Source organism: Pinus tabuliformis, chromosome 8, assembly GCF_031772625.1.
Source record: "Pinus tabuliformis cultivar Carrire ecotype Pingquan chromosome 8, CPIR1, whole genome shotgun sequence".
NCBI lineage: Eukaryota > Viridiplantae > Streptophyta > Pinopsida > Pinales > Pinaceae > Pinus > Pinus tabuliformis.
Genome location: NC_142294.1, coordinates 178,324,671 through 178,349,788, shown reverse-complemented (window position 1 = coordinate 178,349,788; position 25,118 = coordinate 178,324,671). Strand labels below are relative to the sequence as shown.

At 41.1% G+C, this 25,118-nt stretch overlaps 1 pseudogene; it reads left to right on the top strand.

Annotated features, from left to right (window-relative positions):
* Window positions 1–420: 420 nt before the first annotated feature.
* Window positions 421–25,118, top strand: part of LOC149234713 (calreticulin-like) — a 56,037-nt pseudogene continuing 31,339 nt past the window's right edge.

The window sequence follows — 25,118 nt, the reverse complement described above, 5'->3', positions numbered from 1 at the left end:
CATGGAAAAATGATGATTATTAAGATATTGATTCATTCACGAGGCTTCTTTGCCACATAATAAACACTCATCACCTCCTCCTGTTCCGCATTGCGTTCTTCATACAAGGATATCGACACATGTATGTCTGTTTTTGGCTTCCAATTTTACCTGTCTTTGCGTAGAGCTTCACAATGTTTGTGGAGAGCTTGAGAAAGTTTTACATATTTGAGCTGAAAAAAATTGGGGTACGAGAAATTCATGAGAGATGTCAATTCCATGAACCTCTAGGCCTTGCGATTAATGATGTCTCTCTAGTTCTGAAGCATTTGTTGAAGGTATACTTGCATTTCAGGTGTATATATCTGTTTGCTAAAGTATACTTGCATTTTAGATGTATAGATCCATGTCTGATGTTAGATCAAATTCAAACCCTTGACAATGGTGTCTATAGGATTGGTCAAGTTGTCCCTCTTGCTCATGTGTTTTGCTTCGATATCCTCCACTCATGTTTATCTCAAAGAGTGATTCAACAATGGATGGGAAAATCGTTGGGTGATATCTGATTGGAAGAAGGATGAGGGTGCAGTAGGGGAATGGATTCACACTGTTGGAAAATGGAATGGGACCCCAATGACAAAGGGATTTAAACTCATCTAGATGCACGTTTCTTTTCCATTTTAGTTGAGTTGCTAGAGTTTAATAACAAGGATAAGACATTTGTTCTTCAATTTTTTTGTCAAGCATGAGCATAAACTTGACTTCGGTGGTGGATATGTGAAGCTATTGAGTGGTGATGTTGACCAAAAGAAATTTGGTGGAGATACACCTTACAACATCATGTTTGGTCCAGACATATGTGGTTATAGTACAAAGAAGGTTCATGCAATTCTTGGTCATGCTGAAAAGAACCATCCTATTAAGGAGGAGGTATCTTGTGAAACAAATCAACTTACTCATGTTTATACTTTTATTATTCGCCCTGATGCTACTTACATCATTCTCATTGATAACAAGGAGAAAGATTCTGGAATTTTATACACCAATTGGGATATTTCGCCACAAAAACAAATTAAGGATCCTGATGCCCAAACAAAAATTGGTCATAAACAATACAAAATTCCACGACAATTACACGCCAATATTGTAAGTATAAAATTCCAATGTGAGTTGATAATCTTGATATTTTTGTGGAAGATCTCTAGACTTTAATTTAATTTTAATATTTTTTATAGTGGATTATATCCATATGAGGTGTAGAGCCTAATTATTATCTCTTCTATTTTGTCTTCTAAAAATAAAAATTAAAGTGGTTAGTACTTTTGATTTTAATATCTTATATATGCATTTGAAATGTACATATTAATTTATTATTATGTTTGAATTCAAATTTTGATGCGCTACAGTTTGGATGATCGAAAAATAATTGGGGCTGATGTAGAAAATCTGTGATAGGTTAACCCGAAAATGCAATATAAATCAAAGTAGAATACTATAACCTACTTCTACTATCAATTTGCGGAAACTTAAAGATAGAGCTGAACAATATAACTAGAAGAAGAAGAATCAATGGCACAATACACATGGAAATACTTTGGGGAAAGCCTCAGGTAAAAACCCCACACTATTGTATTATCATACATGGTGGAAATACATAGGAATTATACAAAGCCTTAGCTCTCATAGCTAGCAAGCTCTCAGTACAATCCTCACATATGCTCACAGGCAATTTTGGCTTCTCTCCAGCCTTCCTCTCTGTCCTCCAAGCTCCTATTTCCTTGCGCTGTTCCTTGTGGATGATTCTCCTATTACCAAGTGGAAAACCTCCTTCAAAATTGCGCAATCCTCAAGGATAAATCCTTGACTTCATGCATGAGCTTTCTCCATGAGAAAACACATGCAACTGATAGTACACTGTCCTTGAAGATTAATCTCAACTGGGTCTTTCTTAGAATAGACATACATGAGTTTCTGATGAGGGAATCTTCAGTTAACTGGAGGAGCACTAGTTGAGTGCATTAATGCATCAATTAACTGTTAACTCACTATTAGTTCCTCAAACAGTTTGGAACTAATTTAACTGGACTTAACTCAGTAAACTGAGTTAGCTAATTACAACTCAAATATAACTCAATCTTATCTCCTTAATTTAAGGGATAACTCTTGCATGACTTCAGAAAGACTTCTAACTTGAATTTCTCCAGCTAATTAATTTAAAATAAATTAATTAACTATTTCCAAGTAGCTGTTAAGACTAAATTCGATTTTAATTCACAATTTAATTCAAGGTCAAATTAAATTGGAATATTCTTATTGCCATATTTCAACACTCCCTCTCAACAAGAAAGGGATTATCTGCCACCCCGATTCTGTTTCTATGGAACTCGAATTTACACTTTGACAATGCCTTTGTCAAAATGTCAACATCTTTCTCCTCTGTCAAAATATACTACAGCAACATGATCCTCCTCGCTACACAGTCTCTGAGATGATGATACCGGATGTCGATGTGCTTGGACCTATCATGAAATACTGGATTCTCAGAGAGTTTGATACAAATCTGATTATCACAATAGATCACAGTTGGATCCATCCTCTGATCAAACAAACCAACTAGGATTTTCCGCATCCAAATGGCCTCATATGCTGCCTGACTTGCAGCCATGTATTCTGCCTCTGCCGAGCTGAGTGCAACCGACCTCTATTTCCTGCTGTACCAAGAAATTGCCGCTGACCCAAGGTTGAAAATCCCTCCTGATGTGCTCTTCCAATCTGATGGACTCCCTGCCCAATCTGCATCAGTGAAGCCCTGTAGCTTCACTCCCTCTATCCGTCTGTACCATAATCCATACTGAGATGTGCCTCTGAGGTATCTCAATACATGCTTTTCCGCCTTCCAAAACATCTTGGTAGGCTGAACCATCACTTGACTCAGCTAGTTCACCGCATAGCACAAATCTTGTCATGTGTTCATTAAGTACATGAGTGAACCCCCAAGTTGCATGTACATAGTAGCCTCTACCACTTCTCTTGAAGTAGCAACCTCCTTCCTCCAGTTACCTGCTAGAGGAATCTGCATGGGCTTGCACTTCTCCATGTGGAATATCCTGAGTATCTTGTTGGCATACTTGCCCTGAGACACAAACAACTCCCCATCCTTCTTCTGCATGAAATAAATCCAGCATTTACGAGAATAGTCATCAATGAAAATCACATAATACCTTTTCTTTTCTATGGATGCCATGGAGAATGGTCCACACAAATCAGTATGAACTCTCTCTAAGATAGCCTCTGCTCGACTGTCTCGATCATGAAGGGAAGACTTGGTGTACTTTTCCAAGGTACAACCTTTGCATGTGTCAACTTGCTCAAGTTTACCTTTAGGAAGTCCTGTAGATATCTGCTGCATTATCTTCAAAGCCCCATGATGCAAATGGCCCAACCACCTGTGCCACAACTCGCCAATGTCTTGGCTTTGCACCAATTCTTCTTTCGTACTCAATGCTGCACAATCATCTACCTCTAGTTTATAGAGATTCTTCACCCGAATCCCTATCCTCTTGGTCTGACCCGTGGCTATGTGTCTTAGGAACGCCTTTCCTTTAGTGAAGACAACATCGCAGCCTTTGTCCTCCAACATCGCAATCGATACCAATTTATTCTTTAGTCCAAGCACATACATCACATTTGTCAAGGTGAGAGGAGCTCCATGCTCCCTCTGAAAAGCAACCGTGCCCACTCCTGAAACACTATACCTTCCGTCGTCACCCATCTCTATGCGCATCTTGAGGTCTTTCTCCTCCAAGGCACTGAATAAATTTTTATCACCGATCATGTGGAATGAGGCTCCACTGTCAAGATACCAGACACAACCCATCATCGATGACACCATGCATGTGATGAGGGTAAAGTCCATTTTGAACTGAGAGGCTAATGCCTCACCTTCCGATCCTTCCAAGGATCCCTTCTTGGACTTCTTCGATGGGCAATTTTTCGCATAATGTCCCATCTTATGACAATTAAAGAATCTTACTTTAGACATGTCATCCTTCTTCCCTCCATGAGAAGAATTCGATTTGAAATGGGAAGCCTTCCCCTTCCCTTTGCTTGCCTTACTTGCCAAGGCCAGATTTTCTTCATCATCATTCTTGGATGAAGAACCATCTCATGTGCTCCTCCTACATAAGATCCAACCATAGTTGTTCCCAATCCGACATTTTCTCCCTTCCATTCATAGAGTCCTAGTAGCTATTCCAACTCTTTGGAAGGCTAAGGAGAGCGAGACTCACCATATCATCATCGGAAGTAGTTATTCCCACACTGCCAAGCTCATCTCTGCAGGTGGTGAGCTTGTTCAGATATGTGGAAGTAGTATCACCCTTCTCCATCTTGATTCTTCGAAGCTTATCCTTGAGCACCAATTTCCTCTGGTTGCTACTATTCTGGTAGACATCCTTCAATGTCTTCCACATTGAAAATGGAGTATCCTTCCCATGGAGACTTGAGACAATATGGTCTCGAACTCCTTCAAGGATGATTTGTCTCGCCTTCACCACACACTTCTTCCACTCAGCCAACTCTTGTGCATTAGTTGAAGCTGGCTTTGGGATTTCTTGACCAATGAATTCCTTCAAGCCATCGTCTTCTAATACAATCTCCATTCTATCTTTCCATGCTATGTAATTCAAGCTACCTTCCAAGGCGTACTCGAGTCTCAAGCCATAGAATGCCATTAGTCAACCTTGAAGTATGATATGAATTCGAATTGCACCTGCAACCTCAAACTTCAAACTTTGAATTCTCTTCTCAGTATACTGTTCACAGCTCTGATACCATGTAGAAAATCTGTGATAGGTTAACCCGATAATGCAATATAAGTCAAAGCAGAATACTATAACCTACTTCTACTATAAATTTGCGGAAGCTTAAAGATCGAGCTGAACAATATAACCAGAAGAAGAAGAATCTATGGCACAATACACATGGAAATAATTTGGGGAAAGCCTCAGCTAAAAACCCCACACTATTGTATTATCATACATGGTGGAAATACATAGGAATTATACAAAGCCTTAGCTCTCACAGCTAGCCAGCTCTTAGTACAATCCTCACAAATGCTCACAGGAAATCTTGGCTTCTCTCCAGCCTTCCTCTCTACCCTCCAAGCTCCTATTTCCTTGTGTTGTTCCTTGTGGATGATTCTCCTATTACCAAGTGGAAAACCTCCTTCAAAATTGCGCAATCCTCAAGGATAAATCCTTGACTGCATGCATGAGTTTTCTCCATGAGAAAACACATGCAACTGATAGTACATTGTCCTTGAACATTAATCTCAACTGGGTCTTTCTCAGAATAGACATGCATGAGTTTCTGATGAGGGAATCTTCAGTTAACTGGAGTGGCACTAGTTGAGTACATTAATGCATCAACTGACTGTTAACTCACTATTAGTTCCTCAAATAGTTTGGAACTAATTTAATTGGACTTAACTTAGTAAACTAAGTTAACTAATTACAACTCAAATATAACTCAATCTTATCTCCTTAATTTAAGGGATAACTCTTGCATGACTTCAGAAAGACATCTAACTTGAATTTCTCCAACTAATTAATTTAAAATAAATTAATTAATTATTTCCAAGTAGCTGTTAAGACTAAATTCGATTTTAATTCACAATTTAATTCAAGGACAAATTAAATAGGAATATTCTTGTTGCCATATTTCAATAGCCGAATCAAATGGAGTTGTCGGAATGTCCTTGCTTTGATTGTAATGTCATTGAGGCTTGCGTAGACGTAAATCAATCAATTCGAGGATAGATTGATCTTTTTGGAGTTCCAAACGTTTTTTTATTATATAAAAATGGGTGATTTGATATTTGTGTGTAAATTAGTCTAATATGTTTCTAAAACGTATCTAAGGTAGCCTGGAAGATCTTCGAGTGTGTGAATGTGCTAAATATCATGTTGTTTGAATTCAAATTTCAATAAGTTTCAACTTTGAATGTAAACGTACAACATTATCATGTGATAACATTAATTGAAGTTTAAGAATTTTACGATGAACAAGACAAACAAAGCATGACCTAGTCCTCTTATTCATTCTAATTTCACAAGATTCATCTTGGTGTAAGAAGCACACGTTGTTCGGTTTTGGAGAAAGCATTGTAGAGATAATTTCCTTGTTATTTCTAGGTCTACTTTGTTGGAAATAATACTGAAAGGGGGGGTGAATCAGTATTATCAGATCAATAATTTAATTTCCCAAATAGATTTGTATATGCTACTTCAGCTAAGTGAACTAGCGTGTATACACGACTTTACTTAAAGCAACCAGCGTATATGCAGAGAACTTTAGATTTACCCAATTTATCATGCATTGAACTTTAACCAGTATATCAAAGATTTATTAGACAGTGCAGTAAAAGTAGAATAAAGCATCACACATAAGTAACACACATGAACACCAAGATATAAGGTGGAAACCCAATGTGGGTGAAAACCACTTGCTTCTATCATCTCTGCCTTCTTTTAATAATAAGAAAATTTGATTACAATCTTGTACTGGTGCAGAATTATACCAGTACACAAGCTTCTACCTACATAAGGTTACAACCTTCTCTCATTCTCCAGCTTCTACTAGAAGGGAGCTATAGCCCCCTAGCCCTTGTACTAGCCAATATGTTTACTAGTACGTAGGTGCCAGCCTACAGAAAACTCCACTCTTCTACCAGGGACCACGTTTCATGAATTTTCAGACTGGATACTCCTGGAACACAACACCACAATCTAAAGGCCACGTTTCATTCAATTTTCATACTGGACCCATCAGCAACATCATAACTGCAATAAAATCATCAAGTACATCTATATCAACCAATCACTGAACCTGAAACTGATTATTCAGAACACTGTCACCAGAATACAGTCACCAGAACCTAAAGCAGAACCCAGAACTCTGCAACAACAAACAGAAAAAACTGAAACATATTTTATAAGGTATACGCTACTTCCATGTGTCAAACCTGCGTGTATATGCTCTTTTATCAAAGCCAACCAACGTACACATCTGTAAATATTAATTCATAATTTTTCAGCTATTCCAGACTTCAGTTATACCCAGATCATGATATTTACAGAATAACACATGCATCAGTATTCAGATCTAGATTATGCATGATCAAACCATATAATGATAATTCAATCTAAGCCTTAAGATCTCGATCCATCATTAGGTCGTATCCCTCATCAACTGCTAGGGTTCATCCTTGGTTTAGATCTAGCAAAGCACCATAAGCCAATAACCTGCATACTATATCTCACACTTCATCAGATATTCGATACTTACACACTTGGCCTAATGATCTTCTCCTCCTTTTATAGTTTTAGGCCTTTCTCAATACCATGGACCAAAACCACTTAGGACCAATACCTTGGACCAAATACCTAGGGTCAATACCTCGGACCAGATACCTTGGACCAATACCATGGACCAAATACTTCGGACCAAAAACTTAGTTTTCCAAGGTATACGCGCTTTTCCTTTTGTGAAAGTGCGTGTGTACGTATATGCTACTTGTGGTCAGTGAACCTGCGTGTATACACAGCTTGGTCAAGGTGAACCTGCGTATACCTCTCTTTCTTCATTCTGTGTAGATTGATCTGTAATTCTTTGTTGTTAACCTGCTGTACTGTGATCTTTCATCTGAGTGAGTTTCCATCAAGGACAATACCTGTATCATAATGCCAACAATCTCCCCCTTTGGACTTGATGGCAACAACAACACACCAAGTCACTCTCTCCCTTTGACACTAAGGGCAAAGGGTCATGCTCCCCCTCTGACATACATTATGCTGGTTACGCTCCCCCTGTGTACATGATGAATTCTCTAATATGCTGAAATGTACTGATTGAGCTCCCATGATTGAGTCCATGCTCCCCCTAAGCACAAGAAAAGTCTGCAAAAATATTTTCTAAAAGAATAACATGACTCTATCAATGACCTTCCTATCACCAATTACTTATACATACATCCATCTCCCAACCAAGTGGGGATATACCAAATTTGACTCATCCACCCAACCAAGTGGGGATACACTAATTGTTTATACATGACAAAAACAAGAAATGTTACATCATCCATCCCATGTAAAGTGGGGATATAAATTGCATAATTTGTCCAAGAGGACCCATCCAAATGTATGAGAAGACATATCACACCCTAGATTTTTACATGACTTGAGCAACAAATATAAATATCTGAAGCCATAGCTGGACTCAGTAACCATAATGCCAACAATGCTAAATGTATGTGAAGGCTAATGCTCCCCCAGAACCAGTGCTACCTATGCAAAATGAACATAGCATATCATCAATATCAGTCAAAGTACCCATATCAGAGCCTGCCCCACTGGTTTTTCTTGCCTGAAAAACATAAACGCCCCTTGACTCACAGAAACCTGCATGTGTACGCGAATTCAATTTAGGAAACTTGCGTATAATCACCTTTGTCTGAAAAGTTTGATTTAACAGTAGGATGATGCAGCAACTACTCCCAACTTTTGTCTGAGATATTCAAATGTCTCTCTGGGCAGTGGTTTAGCGAATATATCAGCAACCTGTTCTTTGGAGGGAACATATTCCAATTTGACCTTTTGTTCAAGCACTTGTTCACGTAGAAAATGGTATTTGATGGGTATGTGCTTGGTCTTGGAGTGCATGATTGGATTCTTTGAAATGCTGACGACACTTGTATTATCACATAGAATGGAGATGGGTGGAGTGCATGTGATCTGAATGTCTTGTAATGTTTGCATCATCCAAAGTAGTTGTGTGCAGCAAGATGCAGTGGCCACATATTCTGCTTCAGCTGTAGATAACGTAATGGAACTTTGTTTCTTGCTGAACCAAGACACTAACCTAGAACCCATATAGAATGCACCATCACTAGTGCTTTTTCTGTCATCAACACTTCTTGCCCAATCTGCATCTGTATATGCATGAAGAGTAAGGTCTGTATCTCTAGGATACCATAAACCAAAGGTCTGTGTTCCTTGAAGATATTTAAAAATTCTTTTGACCGCCTAAAGGTGTGATTCCTTTGGATTTGCTTGGAATCTTCCAACTATTCCTACTGCATGCATGATGTCAGGTCGGGTACCTGTTAGATAAAGCAGACTGCCAATCATGGATCTGTAAGTTGGTTGATGTACTGCTGCTGATTCATCATTTGAGCTGAGACTACATCCTGTTATTATTGGGGTACATACAGGTTTGGAATCTTCCATGCCGTACTCTTTCAATATCTGTTTGAGATATTTGGTTTGTGAAAGAAAAATACCATCTTTATTTTGTTGAACTTGTAGACCAAGAAAATAGGTAAGTTCACCAAGCAAGGACATTTCAAATTCTTGCTGCATTACTGAAGAAAAATTCTGACTCATGGATTCTTCATTGCTACCAAAAATGATATCATCAACATAAACGACAATTATTAGCAATTTATCAGTGTCAATCTTTGTATATAGATTGCTATCTGTTGACCCTTTTGGAAAACCCTGTTGGTGTAGATATTTTTCAAGGTAGTAATACCAGGCCCTTGGAGCCTGTTTTAGACCATAGAGAGCCTTTCTGAGTCTGCATACAAGTTTTGCATCATTTCCAAGAATGAATCCTTCTGGTTGTTCAATATAGACTTCTTCTTCTAAATCTCCATTAAGGAAAGCAGATTTTACATCCATTTGGTATACTTTGAATTTCTGAAAGCTAGAAAGAGCAAGAAACATCCTTATGGCTTCAAGTCTAGTAACAGGTGCAAAAGTTTCTTCAAAATCTATACCTTCTTGTTGAGCATACCCTTTACAAACAAGTCTGGCCTTGTTTCTAATAACTTCTCCATTTTCATTCAGCTTGTTTTTGAATATCCATTTAGTTCCTATGATATTTTTATCATGAGGTATAGGAACTAATTCCCAAGTATTATTCTTTTCAATTTGCTCAAGTTCTTCATTCATGGCCTTGACTCAACATTCATCTTTGCATATTTCATTTACATTTTGAGGTTCAGTGGAGGATAGTAATGCTAGATAGCTTGAGGTTTCTGTAATAGTTCTTCTTGTCTGTACACCTGCCTCTTTTTCTCCTAAAATTTGAGTTTCTGGATGATTTTTCTGAACATACCTGGACTGAGTCTTTTCTTCTATCTTTGTCTCTTCTTCTGGTGCTTCATTGGTTTCTTCTTCAGAATCAGTGTGATTTGATGTGGGAAAATAATCCCCATCTTCTTCATTGTCATAATTGTTGGAGGGAAATGTTCCCCTAGGGCTTTTTGGGTTGAAACCCTAGCAGACTGAAAGTTGTCTATTCAAAGAAGCACACATTCACACAGCCATTATGCTATTATAAGCAAATTCTATTGTAAAGGGTACGTACCTTAGGTCCTACGTTTGAGAAGGCCTTTAGGGTCCAAACCCTTCTTGGAGTTCCCTTCTTCTCTTTTGTCTTGCAAAACAACCAATTCAAAGAACACAACAGTGTATGGACAAAACCTTATAAAGAAACCATCTTCATGTTATAAATAAAGGTAGTTAGTTATGAAATCCAAACAACCATCTACATATGAATTCTAAACATGAATATCATTAACATAAAGAGGATTCATTTCGGGAACCAAGACATGTGTTTCTTTTATTATTGACAAATAAAGTACATGAAAAAGGAACATTTTCACCTGAGTCACCTTCAGCAGGCTCCAAGCAAAGCTTCCTTCCGGATCCGTTCCAGCCTCAAGCCTTTAACAAACTCCTTCCATGACTCTCTCCATGATGTCACAAGTAATGGATGAACATCAACACACACAAGGAAACAAGAGTTTCCTGTACAAATGGGGGAAGTGCAGAAGGCACAAGGGACTTCAGGCCTGGTCAGGGGAAAAATCTCAGCATAATAACCTTTCTCTCTCTTCTCTCCTCCTTTAGGCCTTCCCTTTGAGGTCTTTTTATACCTCTCCCAAAGTAGTTTTTTAGTTGGGATTTGGTTGGGAACAGTTGGGCCACGGGCACTAACAGGTGATCAGTAGGTAAAACTCACGATCTCCGCCCGAAAATAAGGAATTTTATATTTTTTTAAGTGTCTTAATACATATACGCGGGTTGGATATACACAGACCCGCGTATACACGCATTTAACTCAGGACAATGTCGTGTATAAGGGATAAAACACTGTTTTTTAAATTTTAGGACCAGGTCTGGAAGGAGGGGTTGCCCTAGGCCATGATTACAGCATCACAAACCATAAGAGTGAGATTTGGAGCTATAATAGATGCCCACTAATATATGAGGTCAGAAGGGGTACATGATGGCCAAAATATATTATGCGAGTATATGGAAAGGAAGTCTGTCAAAAACCAAGGAGGACTTCACCAGAATTCAGCCTGCCAAGCCACCAAAGGAGATCAGAAAGAAACACTGTCTGAGGCAGGCATACCCATTCTCAGAAAAATTAAAGCATGTCCGCATATCAAGTACAAGCGGATCCACTAAGTATACAAGTATAAATGACTGAAAGATACATAATGGATCATCTGATCATAATGAACAAGTACATGTCTGAATATCACATATAAGACTGTCAATGATGCTAAAAGATGCAACGGATCACTGATATCAAAAACTGATCCCAAAAGGTACCAACTGAACATGATGGAATAGGATGGTACTATACTACAAACTCAGGTGCCAGCATATAGAATGTCGCCATGACTAACTGCAACATACAAAGTGGAGTGGTATCAACTAGCAGCAACAGGAGCAACTGTCAAGTGAACCAATGAATGCTGATACAACCTGAGGTCTTCACCGACCGCTGTGGTACATTTCTACACCATGGGAATAAATGATCTGAAGTCGACCATGTGAGAAATCGTTTGATTACCGGTCATTAATGTATACCGTTAAAAAACGCGAGACTACTCACCGATAATGATAATGAGCATCAAGGTACCCAGTACAATCTAACAAGTGTGAATAGATGAGCTGGAGTCGAACACCTATAAGAATCTATCGATCAGGAGACAATGATGATTTCCCACTGTCGATAGCGAAGGATCTGCCACTAATGACTGCAAACCCCAAGGTACTGCCAAATGGACTCTAGATCTTTGCCCCAGAGCAATGAGTCAGAGTCGATAGGGAAAGATCCACTAGAAGGAAGGCATTAAGGCATCCTTCATCAATCTAGCGTGAGTGTAACCCGTAGGCCAATAATGTGGAAGGAATCGAACGAAAAAGATGTAGTAACCCAACCGAAGTATGTTTCCGGTGTACACAAGATGTGGCTAGCGCACGACAGAAACCCTCTGAATCAACCAATAATGAAAGCTGACACAGAGGCGAGGTATCCACCAATAGGGTCAAATGGAAACCAAGGTACTGCATGAATCCCAATATGTGATAATGTAAGCTTATGTCGAACACAAGGGAGACCACTCAGTCAAAGACCCATGATACTGATCGATGCTGAGCACAAGGTGACCTATCAATAATGAAAATAGGGCCAGGGTGCAGCTCTAGGCCTGTCCTCAGAGCAAGGTGTTGTCGTCGATAAGGACAAGACCCGCCAGCAAGAAGTCAATGGGGACCTTCTCAAACCGGCATGAGTAAAGGACCAATATAGCTGATGTGATGATAGACATGACACTGAAAACCAGGGATGGCCGACTGAAAAATGAGTCAAGGGACATTGTAGAGAGGCTGACTCAGGCTAACTTCCCTTGAACAAAAGCACGACTCAATGTGACTATGTGGCAGCATATGATGACTCTGTATAAGTTTGCCATGCAGGAGGCACGAACAAACCCTCCATATGACTGGAAGAGATAACCAATCGGGGGAGAACTGACTCAATAACAAGGTTATGGCGTACCTAAGTCAAACTAAATCCCACCCATGCAGAGGAGACTTTGTTTTGAGTGCTTTGTTCAAGGGCGACACGGCTGACTCTAGCTGCCAACAATAAATGGAAATACTGTCCCGTTCCCGCTCTTTTTGGAATATTTATTTTTTTTGTCTTTTTTTTTTTTTGTTGTGTGTGGAGCATGATTGTTCAAAGGTCTTTGTTTCAGGCGGATGTATACTCCAGGAAGTATTGTACACCCCTCCACGCGGGGGGGTGCGAGGGGGACTTGTCCCCCCCTGCGGGGGTCCAGGGGGGCTGATCCCCCCCGGCTGGGGGGTCCGGGGGCCAGCGGTCCCCCGGCGGGGGCTTAGGGGCAGTGCCCCCGAAGCTAAAAACAAATGTAAAATTGCCTTGTAAAAGTATAGTAATTTCTAGTCAATCTGGGCCGTTCATTAGGTGGATGATCTGACGGTAGAACTTATGTTTATTTTAGGGTTTTTTTCCCTAGAAGGCAACCCCTCTCTTTGTATGAGGGTATTGTATTTGAGGCTGTGAAATAGATGTGTATTCTGTGAGCGAGAAATAATGAGGTGAGACTGTGAGAGAAAACAGAGGATATTACAGTGGTTTTGCTGTAGATTGTGTCTCTTTATTTTGCTGGATAATAGAAAGGAAGGACTGGCTGTTCGGGGTGGACGTAGCCCAAACTGGGTGAACCACGTATATCTGTGTCTCTCTTGTTTTATGCGTTCTCTGTGTTTAAATTTCTGCAATATTTTATGTGTTCCATTGCTCCGTAATATATAATTTTCTAACAACTGGTATCAGAGCCGAAGGTCAATTTGGCTGATAAACTCGCAGGAAAGAAGGGTTCCTGGTTCGAGTGGGAGCAATGGTGGAAGATGGTAAGTTTAGGGTCGAGAAATTTAACGGCCAAAACTTCTCGTTGTGGAAGATGCAGATGGAAGATTATCTGTATCAGAAAGATCTATACCTACTGTTACACAGTAATTTGTCATTGTCTCCCTGTCAGTCTCCCTACTGTGTCATGAATTCAAAATAATCATGCTCATGCTCTCTAATCTGGCCAAATGACCCACTTTGCCAAAGTTTTCTCCATCATCGCGACTGTTATTAAAATAACTGCGCTGACTGGCGGCTGATAGTGCAACTGATGCGCTCCCAGCACGGAAGCACACGGGTTTTCCACGCTGGTCAAATTTCATGAGCCAGCGCTTCCTATGCTTGTATTAAGTCGCGCTGACACAACCTTCTCCGTTATTAAGATGCGACGTCAGCGCTCCAGTTAAGTTATACACCCGCGCTGATCCAGTTTGGGCGAGTTTGTTCTAACAGCCGGCCTTCCAGATGACTCCAGACCTGGTTGTTGGCCTTGTAAATGTCGCCCTCCCTTCTATGGCATGTCTGTTCGTCATTTGAGCCACCTTCCTTGGAGATAAGCTCATCCTCCCACCATTCATGGAGACTCCTTCTCCTATTTAAGCCTCTACCATTGCCATGAGCAGCTAGTTTTTGAGTTTTTGGATAGTGTGGAATTGATAGTGCTTAGAGTGCTATTGCTAGTAGGTAGTTGGTGTGATAAGTGTGGAATTGCTAGATAGCTTAAGGAAGGTTGTGGAGTGTTGCTTGTGTGAGAGAGAGTTCTTGTCTTGGGAGATCTACCTCCAAGGGTGAATGCTTAAGAGACTTGCTGGCTGGACCCTCTTGAGAAGGATTCGACGTCAGAACATTTGGTTGTACTCTTCTTTGTTATTGATTAATAATAGATGACTACTATTATGGTTCCACTCTCATTTGTCTTTGTAATGGTTAATGTGAGTTACGTCCTTTCTGACTGATGTATAATTGCTTTTATTAGATTTCACGCTTGTGTTTGCCTTTCTCTTCGTGTGTGCAGGTATCTATTCACGGAGATCGTGGAAGATCGTGACCGGCTAGAGCGAAGGAGTGAGAGCGACATCTCTTCATCAAACAATAGCGTTGGAATCCAAGTAGGTGTTCATTGCCTACCTTTTATTTGCAATTAGGAACTTGCATAGTAGCATTGACTGATTGTTGCTAGACCCGTTCTGGGCTAGTAGGGATCGCCTCTATCCGTAGAGGGGATTTACCTCTCCAACAATTTGGCGACTCCACTGGGGAGCTGGCCTTTGTCTCTTTTTGTTCATTCTTGTTTTGAGTTTGATTGTTACTCTCTTTTCAAAGATTGGGGATTAGTTCTCTGCTTTTAGACTTCCTGGTTCAGTCTGGGAGGTGTCTTAATTGCTTAAAGAGTTTTTGCCTTGGTTTGGGAGTTTTTGGCTTGATTCTGCCTGTTTTTTAGCCTCAGCGTGGTTTATATCAAAACAGTCGCGCTTAAGTCATGTACTTCCGCGCTGACAGCGCTTTGTTGCTACGCGTGGCTTCTGGTCAGCGCATTGTTGCTGAGTGTTACCCGCGCTGATCCTGTAGAATTGAATTTGTTTCAATTTTGCCTCCTGAGCCTGTTGGTTTGACTATCTCCTACTCTTTCTACCTAGTTTATGACTTGATTTTTATTGTTTGAACTGTGAAGCACTTGCTTGCGAAGTCTTGTCGGGCGGATCTTGTTTTGTGTCCTGTGACCTAGTGCCATCATCCCGTTTTCGCTGGATTGACTTTGTTTTATCACTTGTTCACAAAGATTCGTTGCTACTTGCCTTTGCTATTGCGAAAACCTTCCTCTTTTCGCTTTCTTTGCTTGGTTGTTTAGGTGATTGTCATTGAACCAGTCCTCGGATTGTTTCGATTACTTATCACTACCCAGACACGGATCACAGTTGCTTGGGTTCAATCGGCTCTTTTCACGCTTGTTGTGTTTTTCATTGAGTGATTTTATTTCTCTTTACTCGGTGTTGTTGTCTCTCAAAATTCATTTCAAGTGCATTGTGCCATTGAAAAAGAAATCAAACTAATATCTTTTGCATTCAATAGTTAATGGGAAAAAGAGCATTTCATTGATTTGTGTTCTCAAAAAAAAAAAATCTCATTTCTTTGCCATTAGCTGCATTAGATTGTTTGATTGATTGGGTTCGTTTTGTTTGATTGAAAACTCTTAACCCTCTCATAGTTAGAATTCATCGAACGAAATGGTATTCTTTAGCATGTAGTTTGCATCTAGGTAATTGTGAGAGATCACACGATAGGGCCTGAAACCGAAACTTAATTCAAGATCAACCATAAAATAAACTGAATAAACCTAAAAACGCATTGGAACTTAACGCAAACATCTAGAGGTCTAGGTTAGAGACGTGTTCCAGCGTCTTTAAACATAGTCACTATTGTTTCACATTACGGTTGGGTGATTCCTCCTTCTGTGACTCGATAGTGGTCTAACACGGATTGTGCTCCCTCGTACCGTCGCGTATATAGGGAGACCCCACTAGGCTTTTATCCTTGATCCATAGGAAGCCGAGTCTGCCGCCCTGCGAACCGTAACGCACCGAACACAACATTCGGGAAGATTGACTGCAGTACGGAAAGTCCTTGGTTCTCATACGATTGCCAAGGTGTATAAGCAGTTTTACGGATTGCTTGGTAAACCCTTTGCGTAGAATCTCCAGAGCAGTCACTTTTGATCCTTTTCGAACTCCCTAAAAGAAAAGGTGCCAGTGAGCGTCTTGTCACTTCGTGCTCATTAAACATTCGAAGGAGACTAGAGTCATCTTTTCGTCCTTTTCTCGACTCTTGAAACATGAAAAGGTCAAGTTTAGTTCCTGTGTCTTAAAAATTTATTCGGCCACGTTAACATCACCTGGTTAAATCTTGTGTTAGCTTGAATAGGTTTCTTTTTGTTTGCCATGGCAACTTTTCCAGGGTTCACCAACCCAAGTTCCCCTCCTGACGGGAATCCTGGTCATTTCCCTCCTCTCGGGAATGTTGGTGCTCCTTATATGGCAACGTTATCCCTTCCAGGGTTAACTGTCGGGTTGCCTGTTTGGTTGTTTTCAACCTCTTTGGTCCCTGCCATGTCGGTTGTTAGTCCATCAGTCCCTCCACCTGAACAACATCATGTTGATCCTAAGGTGGATCTCTCCCCTTCGACGCCTACTTCTACGTCTTCCTCTTGTACTTCGCCTGGTGAAAGTCTCGATTCGAATAACCAGGTGGCTAAGAAGAAGAAGAAGAAGACCAAGAAGAAGAAGTCTCCTAAGGGAGAGGCTACAAGTATAACTGTTACTCCCTTGAGTAAACCTGAAGTCGGGCCCCCTTCTGCTCCTCCGCGGAAGGTTAATTTTCCTTGTCGATTATGCAAGGAGGACCATCTTCTTCACGATTGTCCTGGCATTCCCAGGGTACTAGAAGTATGGTCTCGTGCTTCGACCCACCCCTCATCGTCCGCTGAAGCTCACGGCGATGCTACCTCATCAGTTGGGAATGGTAAAGGGAAAGGGAAGATTCGAATCCCCTGTCGACTTTGTGAAGGCAATCATCCCCTTCACCTTTGTCCACTCATGGATAAAGCCTCCAGTGTCTTGGAAAGTCTTACAGCTCCCTCACCCCAACTCCCCGTTGGATATCAACGTCTTTCTGCAACTGCAGATCATCCGCCTCCCGACAATGAGATTGGTTCACATTCTTCTCTTGTCCAGGCCCCTCTTCCCGAACCCGGCTGTGTCCAACCTGTTCCAGACCAACCATTGGTCGGAAAGAGTGTCGCCTCGAGTTCACCACCCGTCAATCACTCTGTTTCAGAAGAGAATCATGCCCATGTTCTTCTCGTCTCTTCAGATTCTCCTAAGTCCCGAAATGACTCTCTTATCCCAGCTGCTCCCGAAGGTTCTCCTTCGGTTCCTTTAGCACGTGGGGGAAATCATACAATTCCCCCACCAAGTAGTCTGGTCGCTTCCTTTGATTGGAATCGCCTGATCGTCGGTCGCCTTCCATCCCATATGCCTTTCCAGATCACAGTACATGCCTGTGCTAAGGCAGTACCTGGCACTGTTTTGGATGAAGGGGCGTCTGTCAGTCTTATGCCGTACACTACTTGGCAAGCTTTAGGTTCCCCGCAGCTTGGGCCAGTCACTCAGAATCTGTTGGCGTTCGACGGAGGAGCCTGTCCATCTCTAGGAGTTCTCCCGAAGTTCCCTATTACTTTGGGGGGAAAAACCGTCTATATAGACGTCTTGGTTACCCAAGGTGTTTTAGACTTTAGTCTTCTCCTTGGTCATGACTATGTTTACGCCATGGGGGCACTTGTTTCTTCGCTTTTCCGTGTGGTTTGCTTTCCACACGATGGAAGAATTGTGATTATCGATCAATTGTCATTCGTTAGTCCCCCAATGCCTCCTGCGCAGTTGTCGTCCCCTCCTAGTTCTTATCCACCAGTTGTATCTGCCCCACCGCAGATCAACTACGTGGCCACCTACCCTGTGCCTGTATCCAGTGATGACACCGTCGTGCATAGTGTCCTGGAGGCATTAGGTCCTGACTTCCAAGATGTGGTCCTTCCACCAGGAATAACACTCTTGGAAGCACCGACTTCCTATTCATTATGAGGCAGTCTGGTCGGAGCATAGTTCACTTTCCTATGTCAAGCTCCTTAAAAAATGAAACTAGGCTTGGTCGGAGCATAGTTCCTGATCTTGTGTCAAGCTCGTTAAAAAATGAAACAAGGGTTATGAGGATAGTTCTTTTACTGTGTCAACCTCATTAAAAAATGAAACACCTCCCTTTCCAAATCGAGTCTTTTGATTAAGATCTCGTAAAATACAAGTCGAGTCTTTCGTCGATCTCGAGAGTGAACCTTCATTCCATCCACTTTGTTGAATGCAATGAAGCTTGGGGGGCATGTACCTCGATTTGCATTATTATGCTGGGGGCATGCGAACTTATAACAAGCATAGTTTTTCGTTTCAAGCTTGTGTAAACATGAAACCGAATCCAAGCAGAGTTCTCCATGGTTCAAGCTTGTGTAAAAATGAACCCATACCCGATTTACATCTCGTGATTGCCATTTTTATCCGCTGAATTCTGCTAGATGAGCCTTGGTTGTTTTCATTCCATTGCCACCATCTCTTTGGCCGATCATATGCTTTCACTTGGTTGTTTTACCTTTCCTGAGGGACCGCAGTTATGAGTGGTTTTGTTAGCCAGCCTCTTGACCATTACATGTTTTGAGCAGTTCCACCATTGCCGGAACCAGTTGCTACCCTTTATACCACTCGTTCCTCTAGGACGAGTCTCCTTTAAGCTCTTTTCTGACTCGTAAAAGATGAAAAGATTGCCGAGTATTTTCCCTTTTTGACTCGTTAAAGAGAATAAAAATGGAGGTCTGCTTTCAGCTCTTTTCTGATGGTTTAAAGATGAAAAGATTGCCGATCCCCCTCTCGACTCGTTAAGAAATGAGAGGCGGTCACCTTTAAAGCTCTTTTTTCGACCGTTTAAACTAAAAAAAGATTGCCAGGTTTTTGTCGTTTCGAACTCGTTATTGGTTCCAAAACGACGTACTTCTGACTGCTTTTCTACTTTTTCGGGTCAAAGTCACTACTTACGAAAAGTACTCCTCGATCATACTGGTCGGGCGGTTCTTTCGAGCATTGTTTTATACTTTTTTGGGCTCGAAAGACACAACTTTACGAAAAAGGACCCCTCTGGAGTTTTCTTTTCCGCTGTCTTTTCAGACTCTCTAAACAAGAAAAGACGCCGAGTTCTTCCTTTGTCAGACTCGTTAAAACTTAATGACATCGGACACCATCGAAATGACGCTTTCCAAGCATATGCTATCCCCGTCAAGCTTGTCATCCAAAAATAATCAGGGTACCTGCCAGAAATGGTGGGGAAAATGGAACTGTAATAATTGTCGTGTCAGCAGTATGTCGCTCTTGAACATGGCACTCGTCTACATTCGTGTTTGGGTGGGGATTTCTCATCTTGTTTTACACTAGCCTCCATGGGTTTGGGTTATCCTATTTGGCCTCTCATCTGCTCATTGCCTTGTCACCATGACCTCTGCTCATTTGATGTCAGATACTGCCAAATCCACTGTCGTGCCGTCGATATGTTCAAGAGAAGTTGACCTCTGCAAACTTACAACCTCCCTCTGATGTTTCACACAAAATATCTTATCCTTCTCTGTCTCGTGTCGATGATGTGGGAAACATTATGGCCCACCTTCGATCAAGGTTACTTCCTGTCGACTTCAGCTCATTATCCAGGAAGGTGACTTAGAGACGCCCTTCAGGTGCCTTAGAGCCTGCATGCCTCAATGGCAGGTTCTTTGTGTTCGACGTGAGGTTTTCATCATTGGCCTCCGATCGAATGATTCTGCGGGTGTTCGACACCAGCTCATTGATTCACACACCGCAGATTGTACCTATAAGTACCTTGAGGACCATTGTCATTATTGGTGGTACCTCTCGCGTCTGTTAACAGTTTTCATTATTGGCTGGTAATCAGACGATGTTCATGCATGTTCGACTTCAGCTCATGTATTCACATGCTTGGACTTGTACTTTGTTCGGGTCGGGATGGAGCGCAAGACCCTGGTTTTTGTCTGTTGCAAACCAGGTTGCGATTTTGTGGATTATTATTACATGACTCATTGATGGATGGCTGCGCCCATGCCTAGACTACATGTAATAGAGATATCAGTTGTACATACGTGCAGGTTCTTCCTGGTGGTGTTCCAGTTCAGCGAGTTTTGTAAAGCATTTCACCCCTCCCACTCTCTCGGGCTTCATGCTTTAGGGGGCATCTGTTACACAGTAATTTGTCACTGTCTCCCTGTCAGTCTCCCTACTGTGTCATGAATTCAAAATAATCATGCTCATGCTCTCTAATCTGGCCAAATGACCCACTTTGCCAAAGTTTTCTCCATCATCGCGACTGTTATTAAAATAACCGCGCTGACTGGCGGCTGATAGTGCAACTGATGCGCTGCCAGCGCGGAAGCACACGGGTTTTTCGCGCTGGTCAAATTTCATGAGCCAGCGCATCCTATGCTTGTATTAAGTCGCGCTGACACAGCCTTCTCCGTTATTAAGATGCGACGTCAGCGCTCCAGTTCAGTTATACACCCGCGCTGATCCAGTTTGGGCGAGTTTGTTCTAATAGCCGGCCTTCCAGATGACTCCAGACCTGGTTGTTGGCCTTGTAAATGTCGCCCTCCCTTCTATGGCATGTCTGTTCGTCATTTGAGCCACCTTCCTTGGAGATAAGCTCATCCTCCCACCATTCATGGAGACTCCTTCTCCTATTTAAGCCTCTACCATTGCCATGAGCAGCTAGTTTTTGAGTTTTTGGACAGTGTGGAATTGATAGTGCTTAGAGTGCTGCTGCTAGTAGGTAGTTGGTGTGATAAGTGTGGAATTGCTAGATAGCTTAAGGAAGGTTGTGGAGTGTTGCTTGTGTGAGAGAGAGTTCTTGTCTTGGGAGATCTACCTCCAAGGGTGAATGCTTAAGAGACTTGCTGGCTGGACCCTCTTGAGAAGGATTCGACGTTAGAACATTTGGTTGTACTCTTCTTTGTTATTGATTAATAATAGATGACTACTATTATGGTTCCACTCTCATTTGTCTTTGTAATGGTTAATGTGAGTTACATCCTTTCTGACTGATGTATAATTGCTTTTATTAGATTTCACGCTTGTGTTTGCCTTTCTCTTCGTGTGTGCAGGTATCTGTTCACGGGGATCGTGGAGGATCGTGACCGGCCAGAGCGAAGGAGTGAGAGCGGCATCTCTTCATCAAACAATAGCGTTGGAATCCAAGTAGGTGTTCGTTGCCTACCTTTTATTGGCAATTATGAACTTGCATAGTAGCATTGATTGATTGTTGCTAGACCCGTTCTGGGCTAGTAGGGATCGCCTCTATCCGTAGAGGGGATTTACCTCTCCAACACCTACCATTGGGCGGAAAAACAAAGATGCCGATGGGTATGAAAGACGAAGAATGGAACCTTCTCGATAGAAAGGCACTCGGAACAATACAGTTGTGCCTTGCTGCGTCAATCGCCTTCAACATTTCGAAGGAAACCACGACAGAGGGTTTGATGTAGACGTTGTCGAAACTATATGAAAAACCCTTGGCCTCAAACAAGGTATCTCTTATGAAACGGTTATTTAATATGAATATGTCAGAAGGTGGATCTGTTGCAAAACATTTAAATGATTTTAATACAGTTACAAGTCAGTTAAGTTCTGTAGGGGTAAACTTTGATGATGAAGTTAGAGCTCTGTTATTCTTGTGCTCATTACCAGAAAGTTGGAATGGTTTGGTAATGGCCATTAGTAACTCCGTTTCTGGATCTAGTACTTTAAAGTTTGATGATGTTTTCGGTGCTATCCTTAGCGAGGAAATGCGACGGAAAAGCTCCGGTGAGACATCGGGAAATGCTTTGAGTGCAGAGTCTAGAGGAAGAAAAATGGAAAGAGGAAAGAGCTGAGGATATCACAGTAAATCAAGGAAAGGCAGATCCAAGTCCAGATCGGGGATAGTGTGCTGGAAACGTGGAAAGAAAGGACACCTAAAGAAAGACTGTAGATCTCGGAAGGGAAAAGAAGGAGATGCACAGCAAGAAAACAATCATGAAGCAAATGTGACAGGTGAGGTGTTACAAGATGCTTTGATTCTTTCTTTCGAAAATATTACTGATTCTTGGGTGGTAGATTCAGGGGCTTATTTCCATGCCACCTGATAAGAAATACTTTCATGACTATGTTCAAGGAGATTTTGGACAAGTTCGTCTGGGTGATGATAAACCCTGTAAAATCGTTGGAATGGGTAAGGTTCTTGTAAAACAGCAGAATGGAAACCAATGGCTATTAAAGGAGGTAAGGCATGTTCCAGATCTAAAGAAAAATCTGATTTCAACAGGGCAGTTAGGCGGTGAAGGTTGTGTGACAACTTTCACAGATAAAGCTTGGAAGGTCACCAAAGGAGCCCTGGTAATAGCAAAAGGCGAAAAGGTTGGTACATTGTATTTATGCAATGGTATTTCTAACTCTGTTAATGCTTTAACTTCCAAAGGAGCAGATGCAGCATTATGGCATCATAGGCTCGGACACATGAGTGAAAAGGGGATGAAGATTCTTCACTCAAGGAATTTGTTGCCGGGTTTGAAGAATGTTGATTTGGACTTCTGTGAGAATTGCATTTATGGAAAACAGAAGAGAGTCAGATTTCTCAGAGTTGGGAAAGAAAAGAAGAATGAAAAATTAGAGCTTGTGCATAAAGATGTATGGGGACCTACTCAGGTATCATCTCTCGGTGGCTCTCGTTATTATGTTACTTTTATTGATGATGCAACTAGAAAAACTTGGATTTATTGTATTAAGAATAAATCTGATGTATTTGATACTTTCAAGAAATGGAAAGCTTTGGTTGAGATTGAGACAGGAAAGAAATTGAAGTGTCTTAGATCAGACAATGGAGGTGAATATTGCAGCAAAGAGTTTGATAGGTATTGTTCAGAATATGGAATTCGCAGAGAGAAGACAGTTCCAAGAACACCACAAGAAAATGGTGTATCAGAAAGGATGAACAGAACAATCATGGAGCGTGCAAGGTGCATGAGATTGCATGCAGGATTGCCTTTACAGTTTTGGGCAGACGCTGTAGATACTGCTGTTTATCTAATAAACAGAGGGTCTTCAAGTTCCTTGGATGGTGGTGTTCAGGAGGAAGCATGGACAGGTAAAAAGGTAAACTTCTCCTTTTTAAAGCCTTTTGGTTGTGAGGCCTTTGTCCATATTGATAAAGAAAATAGAACAAAGCTTGAGGCAAAGTCAAAGAAATGTACCTTTATTGGATATGGTGTTAATGATTTTGGTTATCTCTTATATGATTACGAAAATCACAAAATCATTAGGAGCAGAGATGTAATATTCAATGAAAAGGTCTTGTATAAGAATCAGTTGCAGGAAAAGAAACATGAAAAAGAAAACAAGGAATATGCAGTTCTTGATGAAATCACTGAAAAGGTAAAGGTGCCTGAAAATAATAATAATCAACAACAACCACCACCACAACAGCAACAGGCACCCCAAACACCTGAAAGTGGTGTTAGAAGATCTACCAGGATAAGTAGACCCCCTGAACGATACTCTCCTTCATTATATTATTTATTGTTGACTGATTCAGGTGAACCCGAATGTTATGAAGAAGCAATGCAGGTTGAAAGCAGGAAGAAGTGGGAGGTAGCCATGGAAGAAGAGATGGACTCCTTAATGCATAACCAGACTTGGGATTTAGTCAAGTTGCCTGCAGGAAAAACTACATTGAAGAATAAATGGGTTTACAGGCTGAAGGAAGAAGATGGAGGAAAACAAAGGTATAAAGCTAGACTTGTGGTGAAGGGGTTTGCACAGAAGAAAGGTATTGATTTTGATGAAATATTTTCTCCTGTTGTTAAAATGACTTCAATCAGAACCATTTTAAGTCTTGCAGCAGCTGAAGATTTGCATCTTGAGCAGTTAGATGTAAAGACAACCTTTCTCCATGGGGATTTGGAGGAAGAGATATATATGCAGCAGCCACAAGGATATGAGGTGAAAGGGAAGGAGAAACTAGTGTGCATGTTGAAGAAGAGCTTGTATGGCTTAAAACAGGCTCCAAGGCAGTGGTATCTAAAATTTGACAAGTTTATGTCTGAACAAGGTTATACTAGATGTCACTCTGATCATTGTGTTTATTTGAAAAAGCAAAATGATGGCAGCTATATTATATTGTTATTGTATGTAGATGACATGCTTGTTGCAGGATCTAACATGCAGGAAATAAATGTGCTCAAAAGAAAATTGGCAACTTCATTTGCAGTGAAGAATTTGGGAGCTGCAAAACAAATCCTTGGTATGAGAATAACTAGAGACAGGAAAAATCGTAAATTAACATTGTCTCAGAATGAGTACATACAAAAGGTGTTGAAAAGATTTAACATGCACAATGCAAAACCAGTTAGTACACCTTTTGCTAGCCATTTCAAACTTAGCAAGGAAATGTGCCCAAAGACCCAAGAAGACATGGATTATATGTCTAAAGTTCCATATGCATCAGCAGTTGGAAGCTTAATGTATGCAATGGTCTGCACAAGGCCTGATATTGCACATGCAGTGGGAGTTGTAAGCAGATACATGAACAATCCAGGAAAGGAACATTGGATGGCAGTGAAATGGATTCTCAGATATTTGAAAGGTACCACAAATCAAGCATTATGCTTTGGTGGTTCAAACATCTTCCTACAAGGATATGTTGATGCAGATATGGCA